The sequence below is a fragment of the Diachasma alloeum genome, unplaced genomic scaffold (genome assembly GCF_001412515.2).
Source record: "Diachasma alloeum isolate Michigan unplaced genomic scaffold, Dall2.0 Dall_scaffold_00480, whole genome shotgun sequence".
Taxonomy (NCBI): Eukaryota; Metazoa; Arthropoda; class Insecta; order Hymenoptera; family Braconidae; genus Diachasma; species Diachasma alloeum.
The window spans coordinates 35,554-61,318 of record NW_021680613.1 but is presented as its reverse complement, the minus strand read 5'-3'; the positions used below and the strand labels follow the sequence as shown (position 1 = coordinate 61,318).

Sequence of the window (25,765 nt, the reverse complement as noted above, 5' to 3'; positions counted from 1 at the left end):
AAGCGTTTTCCTGTACACATAACCGTATATGACTTGGTTCGTCATAATCTCTATTTTTTTGCGACATTAAAAGACATAACTTCCCGGATTGATAACTGCAAATAATCAAATTAAATGCGTCCTGATTGGTACGACGGCCATATTGGGTGATTTGAATCCGCGTGTTCCCGACGTCTGGCAACGATCCGCTCAAGTGACTATTCTGACCGAATTTACGAAGTTAGTTGAAACACATGTGCAGTGTTGCCGTAAGATCATTAGAGGTTAGACCAACGAGAGTCAAGTGTGAAATTAAATAAAATATTCTTCACAATATGCATTGAAGAAATTCCCGAAAAAATGTATTCAACAGTGAAAAATCCGAAAAACCACGGGGATGACAAGATTTTTGGCAAAACTGAAATCTTCATTGAAAAAAAGTTGCCATCTTGAACGAAAAATGTGAATATCCTTAAACGGAGTCTGGACGCTTCTTATAGTGGTGTCGCATTCGTGCAATAATCAATATATGTCTGTTTCAGTCACTGAGAAGTTGGAGAATAGGGAAGTTAGAGGGAGTCAACCTCAGAAACAGTACATGGAGTAATACTTCACGCGCTGTTTCTATAACTTTATATAGTAAGGATATCCAAGTATTTCCCCAGGAAATGCTTTTCTACTTTTGTAGTCGAACATCAGAGCTGTCATTTGAGCCCCATTTTACCTTAACTTTCCAGATATTGTACAATGGTTTTATTATTTAACCCTAAATTGGTCACCATATGAGAGAAACCCCGCCTCGCGTCGTTTTTCTTTAATTAAAACTGACTGGCTAACCGGAAAAATTAAAAAAAAATTGACTTTGTCAATTTAAGTGTTTAAAGAATTATAGTACTTTTTAGAACAACCTATTTCCCGAAATTCCTACACAAAGATATTTCGAACCGATGAATTATTTTTTCCGACGTTAAAGGAAACTCGCTAAATGCGCCCGGGCAGTGTAGAGTGAATTCGGGAACGCTAGAGCCTAAATAATACGGCGGGGAATCCCCGCGGAGATGGCCAGAGTCGCAGGGTCGCGTTTGATGACCAGACTAGGGTTAAACTTTGCAAGTCTGAATTTGAATGTCGATACTGAACCGTTAAAAAACATTTAAAAAATCGGCGAAAATCAGAAAGTTTACTTTTGGAGAAAGAGTGATGGAATAATATAAAAATTGAACATTTTGAAAATTACAGACATTTTCTATAAATGATTTATAAACAATCAACTTTTTACCATAACAATCATTTGCTCAGAATCATAACAAATTCATTCATATTCAGAATTTCGCCAGAAATCGATTTCATGGCTAAAAAATGAGGTTTCCTGAAGTTGAAACGATTTCAATTATTATTTATAAACAACCAGTGTATAAAAAAATGATAATTCTGTGCAAGATGTAATTTCTATGCAAATTTTTCTCACGCAATTTAATTGACAAATGTAATGATTGAAAATGGTTGAATCTATAGTGTGGTCTCTACCAAACTGCAAAGAATACTTGGATATCGTTAGTATCTTCATTATGATAATACCTTTATGAGTCCTATCAACAAATGTACGAAGGCGGTTTCTCTCTACAAAGTGAGATGCCCAACTTATTCTCTTTCTCTTCTATATATTTTTCTGATACTCATGCACCGTGGTAAATGCTATTTCGAAACCTCTTCACTATCAATAACGAATGTGGACTGGCGAATGTTGGGTACAAAGTCAAGGCTGATGACGTCACGAATTTCAAGTATTTTATCTCGAGGCAAATTTCACTGTTCTTGAATGAGATCATATGCCATACTCGCATCGGCTTCGGTAGCGCAGTAGGCAGCGCGTAAGTCTCATAATCTTAAGGTCGTGAGTTCGATCCTCACCCGGAGCAATTTTTTTAAAATTGAAATAATCGAAATTGGTCACTATAACTTTATAGTTATTCTGAGAAATTTTGTCATGTGCTCACAATACGAGAAAAAATATAATTTTCCTAACAATAACTTATAACAATGAAGCCGAACAATTGAGCTTTTGTAAAATCCCCCGTATTCTTCTATACTATACATGAAGATATTAGTACTTCACTAGAGAAAAAGTCGATAATATATTTTTTTAATCAACGCTTAATTCCCCTTCAATGTGCTATACACATACTAAAAGGTTCATTCGTGTTTCGACATTTCGGAAGATTCTAATAGAATTGTTGAATATACAGCTTAAATTTTCTCGAAAATGTGGTATTTTTTGAAAACTTATCTACTGCAAACAACCCAACTAGAACTTGGTTCCTAGACTGCACTGTTGGAAATTTTTTGAATTTTAAGTAACAGATGTATTTGAATTTTCAATATTCTGAACTTGAATTCAATTTCATACTAAATTGATCATGGAATTCCTGATTCATCTTGGAAATTCATTAAAATTAAGTTTTTCATTATGAATTATCATTGAATTTTCAACGACAATTTGGATTTTCAACCCTATCGCGAAAATTAAGCAACAGATTGAAAATTCAGAAGAAAAGTTGCCTGAATTTTCATGATTTTCCATCATTTTCATTGTCGTATGAACCTGTGAAATCAAATTTCATTGAACATTCAAGAACATTGACTGATTTATCAATAACAAGATCAATGAAAATTTCGTAAAAATTATTCGTTGTTAAAAATTTCAAGATTTTTTACTTGATCATCCCATTCAATATTGCTGATTTAGTCACATTAGTAGCTCTATTCATATAGATTTCCTATATTTATTTCATAATCTCATTAATTATAATAAATTACATCTATATATTGATGGAGCCTTATTCGCCTTCTTCATAGATTGAATAGGGTCGAGCTCTTGCTATCAATTGAAATGATTCATTTCAATATTAGCAATTAGATACATAATCAATTCGACCATATGAAACAGCATTCACCAGTCAATTCGAAGACGATGATCTCTTGACAATAATTGATGATACAACCATTCAACGCAAACAATTCCGACAAAAAAAGGATTTTCTTCTCATGCTTGAAAGGTATTGTATAGCATATTCTAAAAAATGCGTGAGATAATACTCCATTTCCCACAATTTATTTCATCTCCCCGTATTGTTCATGCCCATGATTAACTATCCACTGCTTTGTATGCAATATTATTTTATAGTTTAGCACAAAGACAAAGTCATTGTCTCTTCAGCTAATTATTTTCCATGACTCGACCTTTTCAAACAGAGTGTGCTTCCTCCGGTTTAAGCCTTTGTGTTCATGAATTCGTGACACCATATATATTTTCCTTATGGAGTTCACCAATTCACACGCTTTCCCGACCCTCTCCCCCAACCCCCAGTCTGTTTACACCAGTACATCTGGCGGCTCATCCGGTTGAGAGGGGCAACTGTTGAAGTATCATTAATTACACAACATTTATAGCATATCCTTGTTTTATGTTGTGTCAGTTGAAGAAATATTGGATGAGGAGGCAACCCTAATGCGTATATAAGCTCAAATTCACTGTCAGTATTATGCACATGTGTAGATTCACTGGTTCTGTAATTGACCGCATATTGTTCATAAAGAGACTCCTCATCGTTAGTGGTACGATTTTTTCCTTGGAATGTCTCTCTATATTCACAGAAAAGATATTGTTTGACTTTCATAATGTCAAAACACAGTGGAGTTTTATTGATTATTCGTGATTTTTACAGTCGAATTAGACGGTATTTTATCGAAGTTACTTGAGTTTGGAAATGTTTTCTGAGTTATGTTGTTTCCTTTAGGAGCCATCGAATTGAATTGTTTAAATTGAGTTTGCATGAGGACTTGATAGTAAAAGGACAAAACTAGTTCGAACGAAAGATGTTCCCTTCTTAAAACTATGCACATTTGCTTTTATCGATTTCTTCCGTATTCGGATTATTTTTCGAGATATCCTGGTTTATAATTCCCCGTGGAAATGCATAACGCACTGTACTCCGCGTCACAAACTGAACAATTCACTCGACCCTCAATACAATATATTGCCAAATAATTCGAATAGGAAAAAAAATACATAAGAGCAAATACTGTCTTGAACATGAGTCTTTTTTTCCAGCCTCACACTCTACAAGGAGTTATAAATGGTGAGAATGGGTTCTTCGAGGTGTTTACTCGAAGATATGAAGAGAACAGATTTTTTATTAACATTAAACATATTTAATTATGGAATTCCATTGCCATCAGCCAGTAAGCGATGGAATCGAACGTTGAGGATTATACCGCCCGGCATGCGTGCAATATCCCAGGTGGGAATTGACCATTGGTTCAAGCCTGAACCAAGCTTCGACCAAGACTAGCCTAGCTTGGCTCAAGCTCGTATTCCAAGGTTGAACCAACCTTGGCTAATCCTTGATTTGCAACACTAGTCCAAGCTGGGAGGTCAAGCTTGATCCAAGCCTGGTGATTTAGATTGGTCCAAGCCATTCATCTAGCTTGGGCCAATATCGGATAGTCAATAAATCCAAGCTTGGTATTAAAATTTCATATCGATTAATTTTTTAAACCTTGCATAAATTAATCGTTGGAAAAAAAGGAAAATAGTGACGTCATCATCTTAGTAGAACGAAAATGGGAAAAAAAGAAAAAAACGGATCGGTCCATTGGTTTTCCAGATATCTGATGTCGGTGTTCCCAATCGGTCACCTATCCTTGTAGTGCCCCGACTCGCTACTGCTGAGCTCAGTGACCGCAGGATATCCCGGTATGCTTCTGAGCTGTGCAGCTAATTGTGCAACAATTAATTATTTTCGGGTTGATGAGGGCATTTGAGGAAAGGGGGAAGATGAAGATGAATGGAGTGGAGTGAACATTGAGTGTAATAAAGGATACCAGGAGTGGTGGAGGGAGAGGGGCGGGAAACTGGAATTGAATGGACAATGGGGTAAAATGGGATGGCGAAGTGAATCGGGCAGCGGGTTCATTGGACAGCGGGATACAACGAGATTCGAGGATGAATCTGACAGTGAGGCAAAATGGTATAGTAAGGTGGATTGGGGGAGAAGGGATGGAAAGGGGAGTGTTGAACCGTGAGGTAAAACAGGACAGCGGGTCACTCAGACAGTGGGGTAAAATGGAATACCGAGGTGAATTGGAAAGAGGGGTAAAATGGGATAGTCCGGTTAATCGAATGGTGAGTGAGTGAGATAGTGGGGTAAAATGGGATAGCATGGTAAAAAATAATAATTTCTGCGCATTCTTGATAGTGATGCTTTTCATCGCTCCCTTTCACCCTATCATCCTATTTACCCTCCCCCCCTTCCTCCTCCGCCCCCTCTTGACTCCAACATATTGGGCCGAGCTTGGTTGAACCCCTGAGCTCAAGCTCGGTATATCAAGCTTGGACCATGATTGGGACTACCTGGGTACCCAAACTTTGATTCGCAGATTATCATCAAGCTTGGTTTTACCTAGGTATCATCACAGGTTCAAACTTGGTTCAAACCCCTGAGTTCAAGCTTGGAATACCAAGCTTGGACCATGATTGGGACTACCTTGGCACTCAAGATTTGATTTGCAGGATATCACCAAGCTTGGTTTTACCTAGGTATCATCACAGGTTCAAACTTGGTTCAAACCCCTGAGTTCAAGCTTGGAATACCAAGCTTGGACCATGATTGGGACTACCTTGGCACTCAAGATTTGATTTGCAGGATATCACCAAGCTTGGTTTTACCTAGGTATCACCATAGGTTCAAGCTTAGTTCAAGCCCCTCAGTTCAAACTTGGAATACCAAGCTTGGACCAGGATTGGAACTACCCTGGCCACCAAGCTTTGATTCGCAGGATACCACCAAGCTTGGTTTTACCTAGGTATCTCACCATAGGTTCAAGCTTGGTTCAAGCCCCTGAGTTCAAGCTTGATCGAAGCTAGGAATCTCAAGGCTTAGTATCCTAGATTGAACCAAGCTTGATCCCATTGTTCAAGTTTGGAATCCCGCACCTGGGTATACCGCCCATCTTGTTTTAATGACTTTTTTTGCAATGCAGACCAACTGCTATGATTTTTCCTATTTTCATCCTTCGTATTCATTCTTTAGATCTATTTTGAGAACGATTTTACGTGAATAATAATGAATTATCCTGAATTTACCCGATGCTCCAGGGGCCACCGACTACCCCAAACCATCGAGCTGTCACTCGACCGCCCTTTAGCTGCAGGGAGCCTATTCTCGAATTGAAATCGTACGTTTGACTTCAAAAAATCGCATACGGTCCATAAGGCGTACCACTAGTCGCATGCGACCTATTGAAATCGAACGCACGATTTCAACTCGAGAATAGACTCCCAGAATCTAGCAGCCCTATAGAAACCCTGGGCGGCATTACCCACAAATTCTGAGCAGAATTACCCATAAACGCGGAGGCTGATAAAATAGCCAATAATAACTCATGAAGATTTTTTTCTGCTATCGAAAAGATCGCAATGGATGTGGAAATGTATAACGAACATATATTTCGCACTCCATTCAATTCTAGGCCAACTCAAAATTTGAAAAATTTGAAAAACTCTGGAGTCGAAATATTTTGAGAATTCGGTAAGAAATTATTTGAATTTCTTAACGATGTTTCCCCGGGAGAAAATTGAAAATTTCAATTGAAATTACTTGTTGTTATTAAATATCAACATAATAAAAAAAAAACTCTCAGCCAATTCTGAGAAATACGGGTGGCCAGTATTACCCGCTGGCTACAAGCACCAGCTACCCTATATTAACGCAAGCAATTTCTTTGATTTGAAACATTTTTCTTTATATTTGATAGTAGTCCCGCAAATTTGATTTGAACTATTCAATTGTCAATAACTTTTGAATGCACAGTGTTGAGTCGTGAGCAATAGTTCCATGAAACAATCGAATTTATTTATTTCCTTATTTTTAATAATATCTACTGCAGCTGCTTGTTTCATAATTTCCCAAATCCACAAAATAATTTGTCTCCTCTTGGGTCTTTTCCCACCAACCATTCCCAACCTTTATTGCTTTGCGTATTTCCTTGCCAATTATCCCTTAAAATTCAGTCTCGCGTAGTTCCCCGCCAATTGTTCCTCAACCTTCATTTCCTCGCGTAGTTCCCCATCAATTGTTCCTCTACACCCATTTGATCACTTCGAGTTTGCACCGGGCCTCATAAACGACCCATAATATTCGAGTATTGCTAATCCCGTGCAATAAGCTAATCCCTAGTCCCGACAGTTTGTCGCCAGCACCCCAGGGAGTCGTGCCCTACATCGACACTTCTGAGTCCCAAACTTCCCCTGCTCCTCCATCCTAACGTGTCCAAAAATCTACAGCGCCGAACCAATCACAGCGCTTCTCGATCAGCGATCTCCTTCCCTTCAATTTTCGTCCAATCCTAGCACTCTCTCAACTCGTGATCCCTTCCACCGCCCAACGACCAATCATAGAGAACCTCCAAATTTTCTCCAAGTCCCACGCACATAAAAGCTGCGACTTCCCAATTTTCCAGTTAGTTACAGTTCCGACTTCAACTAAAATACAGTCCGCTAATTATTCGTGTCTACTGTACAATCCGGCATAATTATTTAGAATATATCATTGTTATTAAAAAGACAATCTGAATTGTTAAAATTATTTTCATCTTTTTTCCATTCAACATCCAAACAAGGCAGACCGCGGCGTTTGGAAGTATCATTCGACGATACACACAGTTTCAGATGAGAAACACTGACGGATTCGGTTTCTTCAGTATTGAAACCATAAGAAAACATCCTACAATTCTCCCGCTGTTTCAATACACGCAGGAAAAGGATATTACGTATGGAGGACATTGTGTTCTTTATTAATTCGTATTATCCAATTTTTTCGCTGTTCGTGGGGAACTTTATTGGCTTTATTGGCTCCTAGTTAGCTTGTCCGAGGATTCATGTCACATCTCAATTACTTTTTCATTAATCGCAATGTATTCAGCTATTGAATATAATAGGTTTGTCAAATTGAAGAGATGAGATGCGGCATTTTTTGGGATGTCAATGAATAGTATATACAACTGTATCTTCTCCCTTCTGAAATGAACAGGAGAATAGAGCATATTGAAAAAGGGACTGAATAGAGTAGAAAAAAGGGAAAAAGGGACTGATAGAATAGAGCATATTGAAGAAGTAACTTCTGCCGCAGCAGGGTTACTCTTCCTTTTGAGGCACGTGCTGCGGCTGGCCATTGAAAGCCCTCAAATTTTCAGCTGGTGAAATTCGAACCGATGCCCTTGAGGCTATTTCACGAAATATTGGGGAGGAAGACGAGAACAATTGCCACATCGGAAGAACTATAAAAGCGGCTGTTGGCGCATGGCTTCTGGAAAATCCTCTGTTCAAAATTCCATTTACGAAAATGCGTAATCAATAAAGCTTACAGCAAAAATGTAGGAGATTGACAAAAATATCCCGAGTGGAAATTCCGGTCAGGTCTTGATCAAGTTTCGATCAGGTTAGACCTGACCACTAATCAGGTATTGATCAAGTTGACAGATCCGATCTTGATCAGACATTTTGCGCCTCTGACCAATCCGGATTTGATCAGGACGAACGGATCCGAACTTGATCAAGTCAACTATACGAGAACCGGATGACCTATCAGTATCAATAAAAATTATCAATGATAATTCATCCAAAACAAAAGATAATTTAATTCTTTCACCGTAGGCCGCCTCTCTTAATGAATCTCTACTGTTATTACCTCTGAAAAAGCTTATTTTTTTACCGATGCTGGGGTTCGAACCGGGGACCCTATGATTGCTAATCCTATGCCCTAACCACTACGCTATCGCGCTATTATTATTAAGTAAACTGTACATTGCCTATATGATTTGTATCGGGGTATTCGTTCATTTACGATTATTCCTTATCTCGCGGATGTGCGTGTGTATTCACAGAGATAAAATATGTTCAATTAATTTTTTATTTATTTCATTAATGAATAATAATAATGATAATAACAATAAATAAATAGACATTTGGTGATTTTTTTTCTCAAGAACATTTGCGTGTAAGTTTGATACTCCTCTAATACGTATTTACGGCATCATCATCCCTCCCTTCTGTACATTTGAGAAAGGCTGGCTGTTAATTGAATTGATTAATTTAATTAAAGTAATTTAATTAAATTTATTTCAATTATAGTATAATGATCCTTTTTAAAGATTGAAGATAATTATTGACAATGGTTGATAAAACTTAATTTGAATAGTATAATAATAGTTAATTAAATTATCCGAAAAACTTATTAAAATTAATGTCAGGTGGGCCGGATCTCGATCTGATCATTTTCTCTTCAACTGACCCCTTTCAAATGCCGATCAAAGACATCAAATCGGAATTTGATCAAGTTGGGGTCAGGCAGTCGACCTCAGGATGAGATCGTGCCTACCTGATCAGAACTTGATCTGAATCATCCTGCAGTTTTTCGGATCCGATCTACTGGATCAAAACTTGGTCAGGTTTTCATCAGGCATCATCTGATTATGTCTACCTTATCAGAACTTGATCTGGATCCACCTGTAGTTTTTCGGATCTGATCTGCTGAATCAGAACTTGGTCAGGTTCTCATCAGGCATCATCTGATCATGTCTACCTGATCAGAACTTGATCTGAACCCGCCTGTAGTTTTTCGGATCCGATCTGCTGGATCAGAACTTGGTCAGGTTCTCATCAGGTATCACCGGATCAGTCGAACCTTACAAAAACCTGATCAAGTTCTGATCGTGCTTCAGGTGGGCCTGAAGTAATTTCCACTCGGGATCTTTTAGTTTTTGATACTTTTATTCCAGAAAATTCTCTGGTGATTGTAGAAAATCCAAAGTTGCGGGTATTTGCAGCAATTTTTGTATTTTTTTTGAGAAAATGAAAAGCCATTTAAGTGGTTTCATTGGTGGAAAAAAATGATGGTATTAATTCAAAATGCTTTTAGAATGTTCATCGCAGTACTCTGATTATTTATGATTGTCTTAAATTTTTGATACAGGGTGCACAGTAAAAAATCTGGTATGGGCTTCCTGGGACACCGATTGGTGTTGAATTAACACCAGATTTTACATGCGATGTCCTATAGTGCGGTGTACTTTTAACACCGCAACTCCAGACCAAAAATGGTGTGGACTCGTGGGGACACCGATCGGTGTAAATTAAAACCAAATTTTTTTACAGTGTGACGTCAGCACCTTGCTTAAAAATTTCAAGAGGATATAAAATAGGAAATCGCGAATTCAATGGTAGAGAAATGATTAAATTCCGATAATAGAATTTCAAATGGCGAACGTTAAAATTTTTCAATACTTCAGCCGTTGTGATGGACTGCCACCATGATTAGAAACAGTGACGCAGCTGTCACTGAGACTGAATATGATACTTAATATCGCCCTTCATTTTGATAGAATTATCGGTTTGATGGATGCAATGAATATTTCTCAAACTACCACACATAATGTTATTATTGGCTGAATCATTGAACAATTGTAACGCTCACTTTTCAAAAATTGATAATCGTAATTTCCATGATTATCGTAATCCATCAGAACTTATCAAATCTCAGTGATATTGAGCCCTCGTTAAACTTGACAACAGACGGGCTTGAGGGGTTGAAGAAAGTATTCAATGTTTTCTTTTCAGAAGATACCCAAAGAGACAATCGGGCGTTGGCGTTGAGATAGAAATTATTTTCCACAAACATATTCGTTCAACAGTTATTAACAATCCCGGTTACTTTTTAAGAATGGACCTTATATTAGGTGTATATAAATGAATTCCCGGCCCCTATATTAAATTGATCAGAACACCTATTTGAATTAAAAGAATTCCCCGCAATAAACGGCGTTTTGAAACGCCATCTGTGAACTATCATCAAACTACTCAAGTCCGATTGTGATGTGATTAACACAATTGTGACTGGGGATGAAAAGTGGATATTTTACGATAATCCTAAGAGGCGAAAATCGCGGGTTTATCCGGGGGAGCCGTCAACTAGCACTGCAAAACCGAACATTCACGGGAAAAAATTGTTGTTGTGTATTTGGTGGGATTTCAAAGGTGTAATCTATTATGAGATACTCGAACAGGAAACCGTCTAGCAGGACCGTTCTAGCAGGAAACCGTCACTGCTAAGCGTTATCAGGACCAACTGATGAAATTGAGTGATGCTATTGAGGAAAAGAGACCTTTTACTGGTAGTATAGTACGAGGCATAGTACATTACATGCCCGAGCCTTGGAAAACAGTTCACCGTCCCCCACGTGCAAGATTACCTTACGAGCCGAGGGAGGGTGATATGTTTTCCATGGCGAGGTGTGTATATTAATTTTCGTGTCGAGGGACCTGCAAAACGCCAATTTCGTGGCGCGCAGCGCCATGAAAATGGGGTTTTTCAGATCCCGTGACACGAAAAGTGATTTTGCTGCAGGACAACGCGCGGCCACACACGACAAAAAAACCCTCAAAGTTATCTCCACTTTGGGCTGGGAAATTCTCCCACATGTGGCGTATTCTCGAGACCTTGCGCCTTCTATCATCTTTTTCAGGCGCTACAATATCACCTAGTGGATACCCAGTTTCGATCTCCTGAAGAAGTCCGGCAGATCATCCAGTCAAAACCACCATCTTTCTTCCGAGCCGGAATCCGACAATTGCCCGATAGATGGGAGAAATGCGTGCAAAGAGACGGTGAGCCCGGTGGCTTGACGCAGTGGGTAAGTTCGTTGCCTCACATGCGAAAGGTTCCGAGTTCAAATCCCGGCCGGGTAGAATGATGCGATCTAACCATTTAAAGTCTTGATCATCATCGCAGTATACCCTAACCGGGTCGAAGCGATGTAAAATAACGATAAAAAAAAAGAAAGACGGTGATTATTTTCAAAACCGGATCTGTATTCATTTTTTTATAAATAAATGTCAGAATTGTCGAAAAAAGGGCGAGAATTAATTTATACATCTAATAGCGATTTTTCCAATTAGAAACTATGTGATTAACCCAAATGCTAACGCAGTTTCGTGCTAAAAGGAATAATCTCTATAAGGGCCCATGCATAAGAAGTGATTTTCATAGTGAATAAGATGGAATCGAAATATAGGAAACATTTTTTAAAAATGTATACGTAATCATCCAACTCCCACTCTACTGTTGAATCTTTCGCTAGTTTCAGTTTCATATTTTTTTAATCAAATCAAAATTTTGTTTGGAAAGTTTTATTTATGTCAATAATATTTCTATTACAAACGAATAAACTTGTTTACTTGTTTCAAGAAAAAGGATTTAATTATATTAAACAAATAATTTTCTTATCCCACATAAGCAATTGATGTAGTTCAAATGAACAGTTTTCTTATTTTCAGAAAAACACATTTTCATGTATTTTGTGGAAAAATTTCGAAACTGTGTTTCAACAATATTCGAGGGTTATGTGTAAAAAGGCCGTATTGACCATTTTGGGTGTTCCAGGCCAACTGAGTAGAAAAAGGTATGAACTAATCGAAAACATAGGAGCCTAATCCAGGAAACGTGAAATCTGGATGATTTGACCTTTCTGGAATCATTTTGATCCAATTTTTGATTACACTTTTCATTCCAGTATATATACGACCTTCTTGCACCATCGCCTCCCTGATAGTGAAACAATGCATCAAAGAGTTCTGCCCTCCCCCTTTCTCCTTGATGTCTTACGTGATGTATATACAGCCCCTAATAATTTTTGCATGTTTTTCGTTTAATCTTTTTCGATTTTATTACCAACTCAAAGCGATAATAAATTTTTAATATCAAATAAATATTTATTTAGTTCAATAAAAAAAAATTGATTCAAATAAAAGAAATTTTTTAACGTAAGAAAACTCTATTTGGTATAAATAAACAATTTATTTGGAGCAAACGAATCATTCATCTGGGTGCTGAAATTATTCAAATAATTTGTGATTTCAGATGTCTTGTTTAAACTCCCGTTGTATTGTTAGAAAATTTATCGTAAAACATTTCTGAAGTCCATTTTCCACACAAATTTAAGTTGTAAGCGATGAGTAACATTTCCTACCCTAACACATGCTGGAGTGTTGAATGTATGTTTTAAAATATGGAACCATTCCCGTCTCTTTGTTAAAGTATCATCCACCAGAATCTTCCTGATGAAAAGAAGTTCAAGCTTCTAAGGCGGTTTGATTTGAGAATGCTCTCTCCCTCAATGTTTAGAGGAGGAATAGGGGATTGCGTATACATCCCAATGTGCTATGTCACACTCGGGCGCAGTGAAATAACACTGTAGGACACATCTGAGTTATTTATGCGACTGGTGTCCAAAATACTCATTCAACCCGGCCTTCGACCCTAAGGATCAAAAACTAACAAGTTATTATAAGAATTTGACAGAAATTGCATTCTTTTTCTCATCGCTCATTCATAAAAAGAAATAAATTCAACAAAAATGATAAATTGAACAAGAGGAAAACTGTTGATCAACTCAAATTTCCCTCTTGGTTGGAAAAGAAATTCGATTATCAAAAAAGTACCGGTCGCTCGCTTCGCTCGCTCCCGGGTTGGGGTGTGACCGGTAGGGGTTAGTGGAATTAGGTGAAACCCATTATAGGTCGAACAAATAACTTCCCAATAGATTCCCTTTTTTCTGCTGATTAAAAAAAAAGCAAATTTTGAAAGGTTCAAAGGAAAAAATTTGAAAAACTTGAATTTTCAAAATTATGTCACCTTTTATTCTTCTCATCTTTTTGTCAGTAACTCTTATAAGCAAGGCAAGTATTTTGAGCCATCATACAAGTTGGGTTGCGCCCTATTTTGTTTTCATTTTGTTCTTCTCTACATTCCGCGAATTAAAATCGCGAATTGAATCCGCGATCAAAACACCCAAAAAGACTTCGACTTTGTATCAAAAAAATATGTAACAAGGGAGGGTAGGGCAAAAACGGCGGGAAAAACGGACCCCTAAGGCAAAACGGACCACTGACAGAAAATTGATAATTTTTAACAAAAAATTTTATAATTTAAATTGAAAATTGATAATTAAAAGAAAAATTCAAAGTCATTTGTGGTTTGAGGTGATTGGAAAATCTGATTAAATTGCGGTTCAACGATACTTGTTGTCTATAAAACTCCTGTAACGGTTACTATCCAAGAAACTCACTTTTCATTGATTTGAAGGGAAAAAAAAAACAACAAAAATTCCCAATTTTTCTGTCGGTGGTCCGTTTTGCCCTACCCTCCCCTATAAGTATACATTTAAATTCACTTCATACTGTTTATAATCAAAGTCAATTAACGCCACTTTAGGATATTTTGGCCAGATACGTGTAATTTCGAGAAGAAAAAATTAAAAATAAAATAGATCTGGGATGAAATCCAACTTGTATGACGGCTCAAAATACTTGTTTTGATTAGAAGAATTACTGAAAAAAGACGAGAACAATAAAACGTAACATAATTTTGAAAATTCAAGTTTTTGAACTTTTTTTTGTTGAAAATTCGATATTAGGAGCACCTAGAAGTTGAAAAAAAAAAAGTTACTCAAAATATTCTTATACATGGTAGAAAATCGAAAATTTCGGTGTGTCAAATCAAAATCGGATGAATTGAACTGGAGTTATTGAAAAAAACAAAAAAAAACAGAAATAATAATATCTCCGAAATGGGCTATTAAAAAAATCTTTAAAAAATTGAGAGATAGTTTTTCTAGTCCCCCCCAGGAGTAGAAAAAATCGAGATCAATGTCCAAGAGAGTGAGGGTCAGTCGTTGAATCATTGGACATAGAATACCTCATATCCATACACAGACATGTCTTCAAAAAATTTTCAGGATGACTCTAGACATCAGGAAACGTGGACAAATTACCGAAATTCAACAATTCATTTTCAGAGTGATTGCAATAACTTCATACCTTCGGATCAGTAAGTTAATAATATGATAATGTCTTTCTATTTTATTAGTCATCAATTATTATGCTTGTCAGAAATTCTTTCCTGCTTGAGAAATCTTTGTCATCACGAAAAGATTCCAATTAATCATCTACGTTTTTTCGAGGTTACATTTGCGCTGAAGAATTTCACATTATAATATAATAACAAAAATCCATGACCACGTAATTCATACGATAGCCAGTGAACATTGGTCATAAGGAGATACTTGGCCGTTATTCATAACAAAAGGAAAGAAAAAGGATATCGTGTCTTAGTTTTCTATTTTTCAACTTTTTTAGGTAGGAGAAAATATTGTGTTAAAAGTGCTCGTCTTTTAAACTCTACTCAATTTCAAGTAGTTGAAACATTCGATGCACGGTATAAACACTGATAACTCAGTCACTTCATTTGAATAGCCAAAGAGAATGATTCACAGGGAAAAAATTTCAATAGTGAAACACTCAGGCAGTTACTCATTTTTTATTCTAGTATTCGAAGAAAAACGTGCTACGAGGTGCTGAAAGGTTTATGCGCACGTGCAGGCCACGTGTTCAAATGAAGCGTTCCAAAGTTTTGGGGAATCGTCAAGTATGCTGCGTATCCAGGATTTGAGACCTTTGGGCAATATACAAAAACACAAAGACGTTGAAAATTTTCGTTTTCTATTCAGCATTAGCCCTCAGTGTGATGATTACATCACACAGGGCTATTCAATTCTGAAAAGAAGAGCTCTCCATTTTAATGAGAAAACAGTTATCTCTGTATATTGAATAAAGAGCAACAAAACGATGAGAAAAAATGAAAAACATAGAATTTATGGAGTTCGAAAAAAGCTCGATGTTCATAAATACACTACAGTACACGAATTATTATTCAATTAATCAATTCATTTTTCCGTTCATTACNTGAGAAAACAGTTATCTCTGTATATTGAATAAAGAGCAACAAAACGATGAGAAAAAATGAAAAACATAGAATTTATGGAGTTCGAAAAAAGCTCGATGTTCATAAATACACTACAGTACACGAATTATTATTCAATTAATCAATTCATTTTTCTGTTCATTACTTTTTGCTTCCGAATGGAAGCATTGTAATCGTTCAAATTTAAGTTTTGGATTTTTTGTGTTATATCAACCCATTATGATCCGAAAAGTCCGAAAATGCAATTTTTAGACCGTGTCCGTACGTATGTGTATGGTAAAGTGTTTCTCCAATTGTTTGCTAATGAATGACTGGAACTGAATCTTCTCTTTCCAAATGTAGGTATTCTTGAGCCCTATCGATCGCCATTGATTAAAATTTAATTCATCGATTAGTTTTTTTAATTTTTTAATTTTTCCGAAAATCGGTTGTCTCCTGGTAAGTAAAAAAATGTTCTGAATTGATTGAATGATGGCTTCAAAAATTCGTTTGGATGTTCCTTTGACCGAGTTCGAAGATGGTGGCGATAGCAATAATCAATATTTTGATTTATTCGAAATTTTTTGAAAAATTTGTATTTCTTTGAAAATTAGAAGTCCGGGGATATCTTTGAAATCATGCTTCGAATGAATTGAATCATAGTTTAAAATTTTTGTTTTACTGCCATTAAGTCACAGTTAAAAGATGATTACGATAACTACATTGGTTGATTTGATTTTTATGATGATTGTTGAAAATTTTGAATTTATCATGAATTCCCCCGAAAGTGAGCTTTCTGATGGTTTCTTCCGATGTGATGTTTCAAATTCATTCAAATATGTGTAAATAAAATTTTTCTATTAACATTTTATCAAAGGGCTGAGGCGAGCGCTGGCGGAAGAGATAGAACTGTAAAAAAGGCAATCAGTTATATAGAAGTAAAGGGATAATAAGAATAATGATGCTGATAACATTCAAGTAAGTTGAAATTCTGACGAAATTAGATGAAGGCAATCTTATCCAATTTAATGACATTAAATAAACAATGAATTATAAATGATAGAAGGAAATGATGTGCAAAATAACCATTCTGAAGCATATTGCTAATTTATTTGCAAAAATAACTATACTATACACCATACAAGAGCAATTTCACTTGTTTTTTATTGATTATTGACATTAAACTAAATATTTAGCTGAATGTAATTATGTATTTTGTGGAAACAGATAAATTTGTAAGAAAATGTAAAAAAAATGATCAGTCGCAAAATAATCACAAGCGTGCTCATGACTCACGAATTATTATATTTAATTATACTTCACAAATTAACAAGTAAAATTACATTCTTAAATTATCGGTATTCAAGACTGCAATCTGAACTGTAACACTGAAAAGCTGCATAGTCAACAAAAAAATCCCCCCCCCCCCTTTTTTTGCACTTTAAAAAGAATACACGATACTTTACATGAAGATTAAACTTATAGATACAGCTCGAGCAACTTCGTTTTCACGTGTTCTAGAAAAGATGACGCAACACGAAGATAACATTTATTGACGAAAATATAATCAGCAACACGTGTTATTCATTCATTAATCCTCTTCAAGTGGGACAGAAAAACCACACATTTGAATAATGTGAAACCCCACGTTCACTTGAAGTAACAAATGATATTGAATGAAAAAAATCGTTATACAACAAAGAAAGAACAGGAAAATTACTTTCATGCGTGGAGTAGAAATAGTCGAGAAAACAATAGAATGGAGTTGAGCAATTGTAGGGGAACACTCGTTTGATCCATTCGAAACTTAGGGAAACAGGATAGCAGCTGCGGTAATTGTCTATATACTCGTGAATGACTATCGATAATGAGATTCGGAAAAACGGGGGATTGGGAAGAATAAGGAACTATAGTATTCGTGGACACTGCCACACATGTCTCGAAAATGAGTGATTTTTTGAGAAAATGTATTCGCTTGCGTAGTGATTTCGCATTCCCGAACCAACAACCACGAGTCCTACATGCAGACTTTTTCTCCTGAAATCGTGAAATTTTTGAAATACGAAATATTTCATACCTTTATTACTAAATAATTGATAGTAATAAACTCTCATTGACTTCCAACCGATTAGAATCGATCGAATAAACAGCTAATAAACGCAATGGCCATTCATTGGAGTACCTATATCATAATTTGCGCCAGTGAATGACCAAAGTAAAAAGTACAGCGCGAATGTAATTAAAAAATTTACAGATTCGAGGAGTTAAAAGATTGCGAGAAATATCTGTTGTATTGAAAAACCACTGAAATAATTCACATCGGTGTATTAACCTCATTATTGTGTTATTTGCTACCCATCAACAATCTTTTAGGATTCTGCACACTATAGATTCAACCATTTTCAATCATCAAATTTATCAATTAAATTGCGTGGGAAGAAATTTAAAAAAATCATGAATGTTCAGGGTAATTAAAATTACATTTTGCACAGAATTTTTTGTTTAAATTCGTTGTTTATGCATAAATAATTGAAATTGTTTATACTTTCGGATACCTTATTTTCTGAATAAATTTGTTACGATTTATTTTTACAACAAACAAATTATTTTTATGATGGAAAATTGATTGTTGATAGATTATTTATAGGAAATCAAATTCAAAAATTGCAGTTTTTTAATTATTTCATCAATTTTCCTCCAAAAGTAAACTTTCTCATTTTTTTCAGATTTAAAGAATGTTTTCTAACGGTTTAGTATCGAAATTCAAATTCAGACCTGCAATGTTTAAATAGGAAAATTGTCACAAAATGTCCGGAAATATAGGGTCAAATCGGGCTGAAATGAAAGCTCTGCTGTTCGACTACGAAAGTAGAGAAGCATTTCAGTGAAGAAAAAATGGCCAAAGCACTTGGATATCCTTAATGCTCATTAATTTATTCACATTTACTTGTCACACTGGTAGAAAAAAATGAAATTTCATGACTAGTTGACTATTAATTTTCAGGACAGTGAAACTGAATGCCATTTAGGGGGAAAAAATCATGAAATTTCAGGTCTCACTGAAAATTCAGTAAAATTCCAGAATTTTAAGCAGCATAAAGATGAGAATTCCGTAATTTATTTGAATTTTCAATCTAATATGAATATTCTATGCCCAATTACATTAAATTTTCTATAGTAATACCACTAGTGCTTCAAAATTATCGGATATTTTCCTCAAGCTTCCCTGCCTAGAAAGGAGTGTGTCAAATTTTGCAGAAAAATCCCTCGTTCTTCGCACTCGGGATTTTAAATCTGCAAAATTTGACACACTTATTTCTAGGCAGGGAAGCTTGAGGAAAATATCCGATTAATTTTGAAGCACGAGTGGTATTTGACGAATTATTTTTCCACTCAGATTTCGGTCAAGCAGAGTGCAGTGAATAGCATCCGGATACATTTACTCAGCCATACATTTACAACCCACTTTTTTGTTTATCTGTCACACAGAATATTAAACGCGAAATGCGTTGAAAGATGAGAAACATTTGAAAAGCTACTAGTGTGAATTTCCGTCGGAAATTTTTTAGAAATTTCCGAAATAAAAGTGTTTGACAGTCTCAAATACTGCGCTCTGAGTGGCTGAAATCCGAGTGAGAAAAATAATCAGTGAAATCTGAAATTTAATTATTTTTTTCCTGCTAAATCGCATTCAATGTTACTGTTCTGGAAATTCAAGAATATATTTACCGGAATTTTCTAGTGTTCTATTCATTTTTAGGGAAAAATGAGATTGAAATTTACAGTTCTCTTTGATTTTTCCACGAAACTCTGAATTTTCAACAACGACATTTCATGAAATTTCAGTGGTAATGAAATTCGATCAAAATTTCCGAAAAGTGTACCGGTAATTTCAGGCAAAAATTGTCAATAGTGCACTATTGGTTGACCAATTTTATTCTCAAGATACGTCTCCCTATTTTCTCTATTCTGGCCTCCCACTGATAACCCAATCGGATAGAAAGAATCTCCAACGACAACACATAGTCAACTCGTCACTTAATGCGTCCAGAGAAAAAACAATGTTTGCCGACTAATTGTCGACAACGTCGCACGACGCAAAACTCTTTGACTGTTTTATTCACGGGTCACGGAGGAGGCATTCATTCACCCTTCTCTCTAACATCGCTGACGCTAGTGATACGGCAGAACTCGATGTTCCCTCGTTATTTGATCCGCCGGTAGTAAACATAACACTGGAAATTTTCATTGTTAATTTATCACATGGAAGAAAGTTCTTCAATCCATTCAACTCAGTTCTTTTCACTCAATCCCTCTGTTCGGAATAATCCCTTAACAGCTGTATTTACCAGAGACTGTAATTTTGCAATTCATTGGGTCTTGCCTCGGGCCACAGAGATCTCCATATACGACATAATCATAAATCTATCATCAATAAATCATCCGACTTGTTTTTCTAAAATCATGGATTACGTGTTATTGAGCTTAATGTCTTATTTTTACCGGACATTACTGTGGGGAATTATAAAGATGGTTAATTGAACAAAGACCACGTGAAGTTCGAAGAATACTGTAATTCAATTCGTACATTAAAATGGACAACTTTAAATGACTCAATTCCTTTTAACAATGGAATCATTCTTTACCAAATTATTCTTCTTTGTCAACACATTAAATTTACGAAATTCCATATTCAATTTTCATTTAATTATCCTGCAGCTCAATGTGTGCGGCTCGTATAAAAAAATATAATTTCGAATTACTCAGTTTATTTGAATTATCAACTTGAACAAAATTATTCGTTCAATTTCGTAATTTTCCATTTGTTTATATAATTTGTTTTCAACTTTTTCTTGTAATCTAATCGCAAATCTAATCTATTGACGTTGCATGAAAAAATTATTGCAATTGCAATTCAAAAAATGTATAAAACTCGTTTAGGCAATTAAAACCAATTATTTCTTCTTCGATATATTTATCATCCGTCATGAATGATATCACTCTGCAGCACATTGAAATGAACCGGGAAACCTCTCATCAATTTGCATTCCCGATGTTACATCCAACAAAACAGTGGAAAATACGGAGATGATGTCAAGGATTCCAGCCTCTGAATCATCCAAAATCTTTACAATGAAATTAAATCAACATCTGCCCGTTAAAATCGAAGGAAAAAACCTCCTAAAAACCCTTACCCACATGTCACACTCCCATAAGTACCCTCTAAATGACGTCATAATGAAATGCCTTCGTCCAATGCAACTGTTGGACTTGTCGATTCTTCGTAACATGAGACAAGAAAATTATCCTTTACTTATAGGTACTTAAATATTCCACTCACCTTCGTTACCACCGGAATCACGAGTGTCCCCCCGGTGACGTTCAACCTGTCACCGCTGTGCACGTAGCCACGTGACTCATCCAAAATACTAGCAAGTGTAGAAAAGATGATAATTTCACCAGCGCACACAGAGGGAAATTATTTAAATAAATGGAAAAATGCACACACACAAACACTATTCACGGCATAAAAACGGAAGTGGAGTTCCCCACCTTCCCACGATTACACTTCTATACAATTACTTGAGAATGTGACGATATACATGTACGTTTACAGTACCGGAGAGGACAAAGCTGAAAAAAAAGTTTTGGATAATGCGGAGCGAGCGTCGGTTTCGTTGATAAAAAGAATAGATAAATCGAGAGTAAGTTAAAAATTCTTGAGTGTACGGTAGGCCCGTCACTTGCTTCCGTCACATTGGAATTACCAATAATGCATTCATTTGTTTAATGTCATTGATCATCAATTACTTGATGAACGTACTAGTAAACACTGTAGGAATGTCTAGAGTGCAAAAGTAAACACTGAAAAGACGGGAAAAACTACGAAACCAATAATTTTCGTGGAGAATCGCTGGTAGATTGCGTAACACGTCTATATAACGCGACTGCCGAAGCAACACTGACGGGCCAGTGGGAATAACGTGCCGGCTGCGAGGGCGCGCACGTTGCATGTGTGGCTGGATAGTGTGTGTTGAGGACACGCAGCAGCAGCGCATATAACCAGCATAGCAGGCACCGCTGGCGACGGCGAGGTATAGTAGCCTGGTGCAGGAGTATTCGATGGTATGATGGGGCTACTACCTACCGCATAACGTCTCACTGATACATCAGAGGTTTGTGTGAATACGCGTGCCTTTGGCGTATGGGGGCCTATATCCTTACTGTTGAATTGCAGTGGTGAGTTTTTTTTTCAGGTGGGGGGAAATTCGGTTTCCAGCATTTTTTTTCGGGGGGAGAAGGGCAGGACTTGCATTTTCGGATGTGCTGGGTTGAGGGAATTTGAATATGTTGATGATGTTATTTTTTCGCGTTCGATCTTTCAAACATTTGTGTCTAGATATGTGGAATCACGGGAATTTTCATAATGTTTTTACTTGAGGGATTTGATAAGGTGTTCCAATTACTTCTTGGGAGTTTGTGAAAATAATTTACTCACTGCATTTACACACCATTCAATCCACACAGTTATTGCTATTTTTACTGAATTTTTATTTGCATTTACTTGAAGCGTTCTATGATATCTCATCTCCAGCATAGGATATTTGTCTTGTATGTTTCGACACGTTCATCTCATGAATGGTTGATGAATTCGAGAATTTCTCGGGAAGTTGAAGTTTTATGTAAAAAATATTGAATATTCAAAAATGTACATAGCAAGCGTTCATTCAAAATTGAATTGTGAACTTCCTGAATTAAATATAGAAATCGACTCATACATATAGCGGCATTTAGGTAAGGTCATCGCCTGGTATACAGACAACCAGCATTCAAAGCCCGCAGAGACCACCGATTTTTTTGCTGAAATTTTATTGGTATCACAAGAAGGATTCAGGGCGCCGTGACGTGACTTATGCAACACTTGTATAACTCTATTTCAGGAGGAGAAGGATAGGACTTCAATGTTCGGGTGTTGTGGGTTGAGGGAATTTGAAGATGTTAATGATGTAATTTTTTTGAATTCGATCTTTCGAAAATTTGCGTCTAAATATATCAACTCACGGCATTTTGTGTAATGTTTTCACAGGGGTTTGATAAGGTGTTCCAATTACTTCTTGGTAGGTTGAGAAAATATCTTACTCAATGAATTTGCACACCAGTCAATCCACACGGTTATTGCTAGTTTTACTGAATTTTTATTTCTTGCCTTCAAGCGTTCTATGATATCTTAGCATTAGAATATTTGTCTCGTATGTTTCGGCACGTTCATCATGAATGGTTGGTGAATTCTACAATCTCCCGGGAAGTTTTTTTTTTTTTTTTTACGGCCTCGGAGTCCCTTTTTCGGGTCCCATTGGGCACTCTATCCAATCCTATGCATGCGGCTGTGGATTCTACACTGTACCGCATTCGCACTTCTATAGAACATAGAAGTAGCATGGGGAAACCACAGAAAACCCATGCCGGTACAGGCGGTCACTATATTAGCGACCTCCCGCTCGCCGGAGCCTTCCGTTGAAAAATTCGGTTCCACGGGGAATCGAACTCACAACCTTTCGCACACTAGACTTGCGTCTAATCCACTCGGTCACCGACGTCGGTTCTCCCGGGAAGTTGAAATTTTATGTAAAAAATATTGAATATTCAAAAATATACATACACTGTTAAAAATTTGCGTCTGAATTTTCCATGCCAAATTCCGGAAATTTTTATTGTTCAAGTTCCACTGAAATTTCAGGAAATAATGTCATTGAAAATTCAGAATTTCGTGAAAAAATTAAACAGAACTGTAAATTTCCGTTCCATTTTTCTCTAAAAATGAATAGAAAACCAGAACCTTCTGGTAAATATATTCTTGAATTTTCAGGAGAGTGACACTGAATGAGATTTAGGGGGAATAAATCATGAAATTTCAGATTTCACTGAAAATTCCATGTAATTTGACGCTGATTATTTTTCCAACCCAAATATCGGGCAATATAATTGGCCCATTCGACATCACGTGGTACAAGCTACAGGGTTTTCAACTGATAATTTTTTGATAATTTTCTCTGGTAGTTGCTATATAAAAAACAAAACATCATGCAGTCGAATTAACCCCTCGTCAAACTGACAGATTGAATTCAATTGTGTCGTTGTGTTAATTATACAATTTTCGTTTCTCAATTGTGAGTTTCGTCTCATGGTCCAATTATATTGCCCGACATTTGGATTGGAAAAATAATCCCCCGAATACCACACGAGCTTCAAAATTAATCGGGCATTTTCCTCAAGATTCCCTGCATACAAACGAACCTATCGGAAAATACCCGATAATTTTGAAGCTCTTGTGGTATTACAAGTGAATATTCATATTAGATTGGAAATTTATATATATTGAGGAATTCTCGTCTTTATGCCGTTTAAAATTCTGAAATTTTACTGAATTTTCAGTGAAACCTCAAATTTTGTTATTTTTTCCTCCCTAAATCGCATTTAGTGTCACTGTCCTGAAAATTGACAGTCAACTGTCCATGAAATTTCCCTTTTTTTTCTAACAGTGTAGCAAGCGTTCATTCAAAATTGAATTGCGAATTTTCTAAATTGAATATAGGAATCGACTCTCACATATATCGGTATTTGGGTAAGGTCATCGCCTGGTACACAGACAACCAGCATTCAAAGCCCGCAGAGACCGCCGATTTTTTTGCTGAAATTTTATTGGTATCAGAAGAAGGATTCAGGACGCCGTGACGTGACTTATGCAACACTTGTATAACTCTATTTCAAGAGGAGACTGGTAGGACTTGAATTTTTGGGTGTGCTGGTTAGAGGGAACTTTAATATGTTAACAATGTTATTGTATCGTATTCGATCTTTCAAAAATTTATGTCTCAATATGTCCAATCACGGCATTTTTCATAATGTTTTCACTTGAGGGATTTGATAAAGTTTTCCAATTACTTCTTCAGAGGTTCAGAAAATGATTTACTCATTAAATTTACACACCATTCAATCCATATGGTTTTGCTATTTTTACTAAATTTTTATTTGCATTGACATGAAGCGTACTATGATATCTTATCTTAGCAGAAAATATTTGTCTTGTATGGTTCGACACATTTATACTGAATGATTGGTGAATTTCAGAATCTCCCAGGAACTTGAAGTTTTACATAAAAATATGGAATGTTCAAAAATATACAGAGGCAGCGTTCATTCAAAATTGAATTGTGAACTTTCTGAATGGATTATAGGAATCGCTTACATCTAGGGGCATTTGGATAAGGTCATCGCCCGGTACACAGGCAACCAGAATTCAAAACCCGCAGAGACTGCCGATTTTTTTGCTGAAATTTTATTGCCATCACAAGAAGAATCCAGAGCGCCATCACGTGACTTATTGCAACATTTGTATAATTCTATTTCAGGAGGAGAAGGGTACCCAAGTAGAAATTCATAGTCGATTTACTATCGCCCCAGATGTTTCTGGGCGACATTACGTGTCGGAGCGACGAACGTCTGGGCGAGCACGCCCCATAGGTATTGTGGGCTCCCCACGTACGAAATGCCAGTGTTGGAGAAACGGGCCAAGCCTGGCACAAGCCTGGGCTTGCCAAGCCTGGGCGCCCAGGCTTGGACCGAGGTTCGGCCATCCCTGGGGACCAGGGCTTGAGTCTCGGGAGAAGGGCAGGTAACCGAGCCTTGGTTGACAGATCTGGCCCAGCCTTGGCCGGACACTGGCATGCCGGAGCTCGATAACCAAGCCTCAGCCAGCGGTGGCCCGGAGCTTGGTCATTGGGCTCCAGCCGTTGGTGTAACTGTAAGGGTTAAGTCGTAAGGGTGAGATGATGAGAATGGAATCATAGGGGTGGAATCATAAGGGTAAAATCTGAAGAGTAAAATTGTAAGGGTCAAATCGCAATAATGGAAAGGGGCGAAAAAATCATAAG

General features: G+C 36.7%; 1 protein-coding gene and 1 non-coding gene across 2 annotated transcripts in view; one reads left to right on the top strand and one right to left on the bottom strand.

Annotated features, from left to right (window-relative positions):
• Positions 1-21,763, bottom strand: part of LOC107042491 — a 360,805-nt gene extending 339,042 nt beyond the window's left edge. Inside the window, exons 1-2 of the mRNA XM_015263549.1 lie at positions 21,602-21,763; positions 21,175-21,467 (exon numbers count right to left, since the gene is read on the bottom strand). The gene's annotated coding sequence lies outside the window, so the exon portion shown is untranslated. The remainder of the gene's footprint in view (positions 1-21,174; positions 21,468-21,601) is intronic.
• Positions 1,826-1,898, top strand: Trnam-cau. The gene has a single exon. It is a non-coding gene; the product is annotated as a tRNA-Met (tRNA).
• Positions 21,764-25,765: the final 4,002 nt, after the last annotated feature.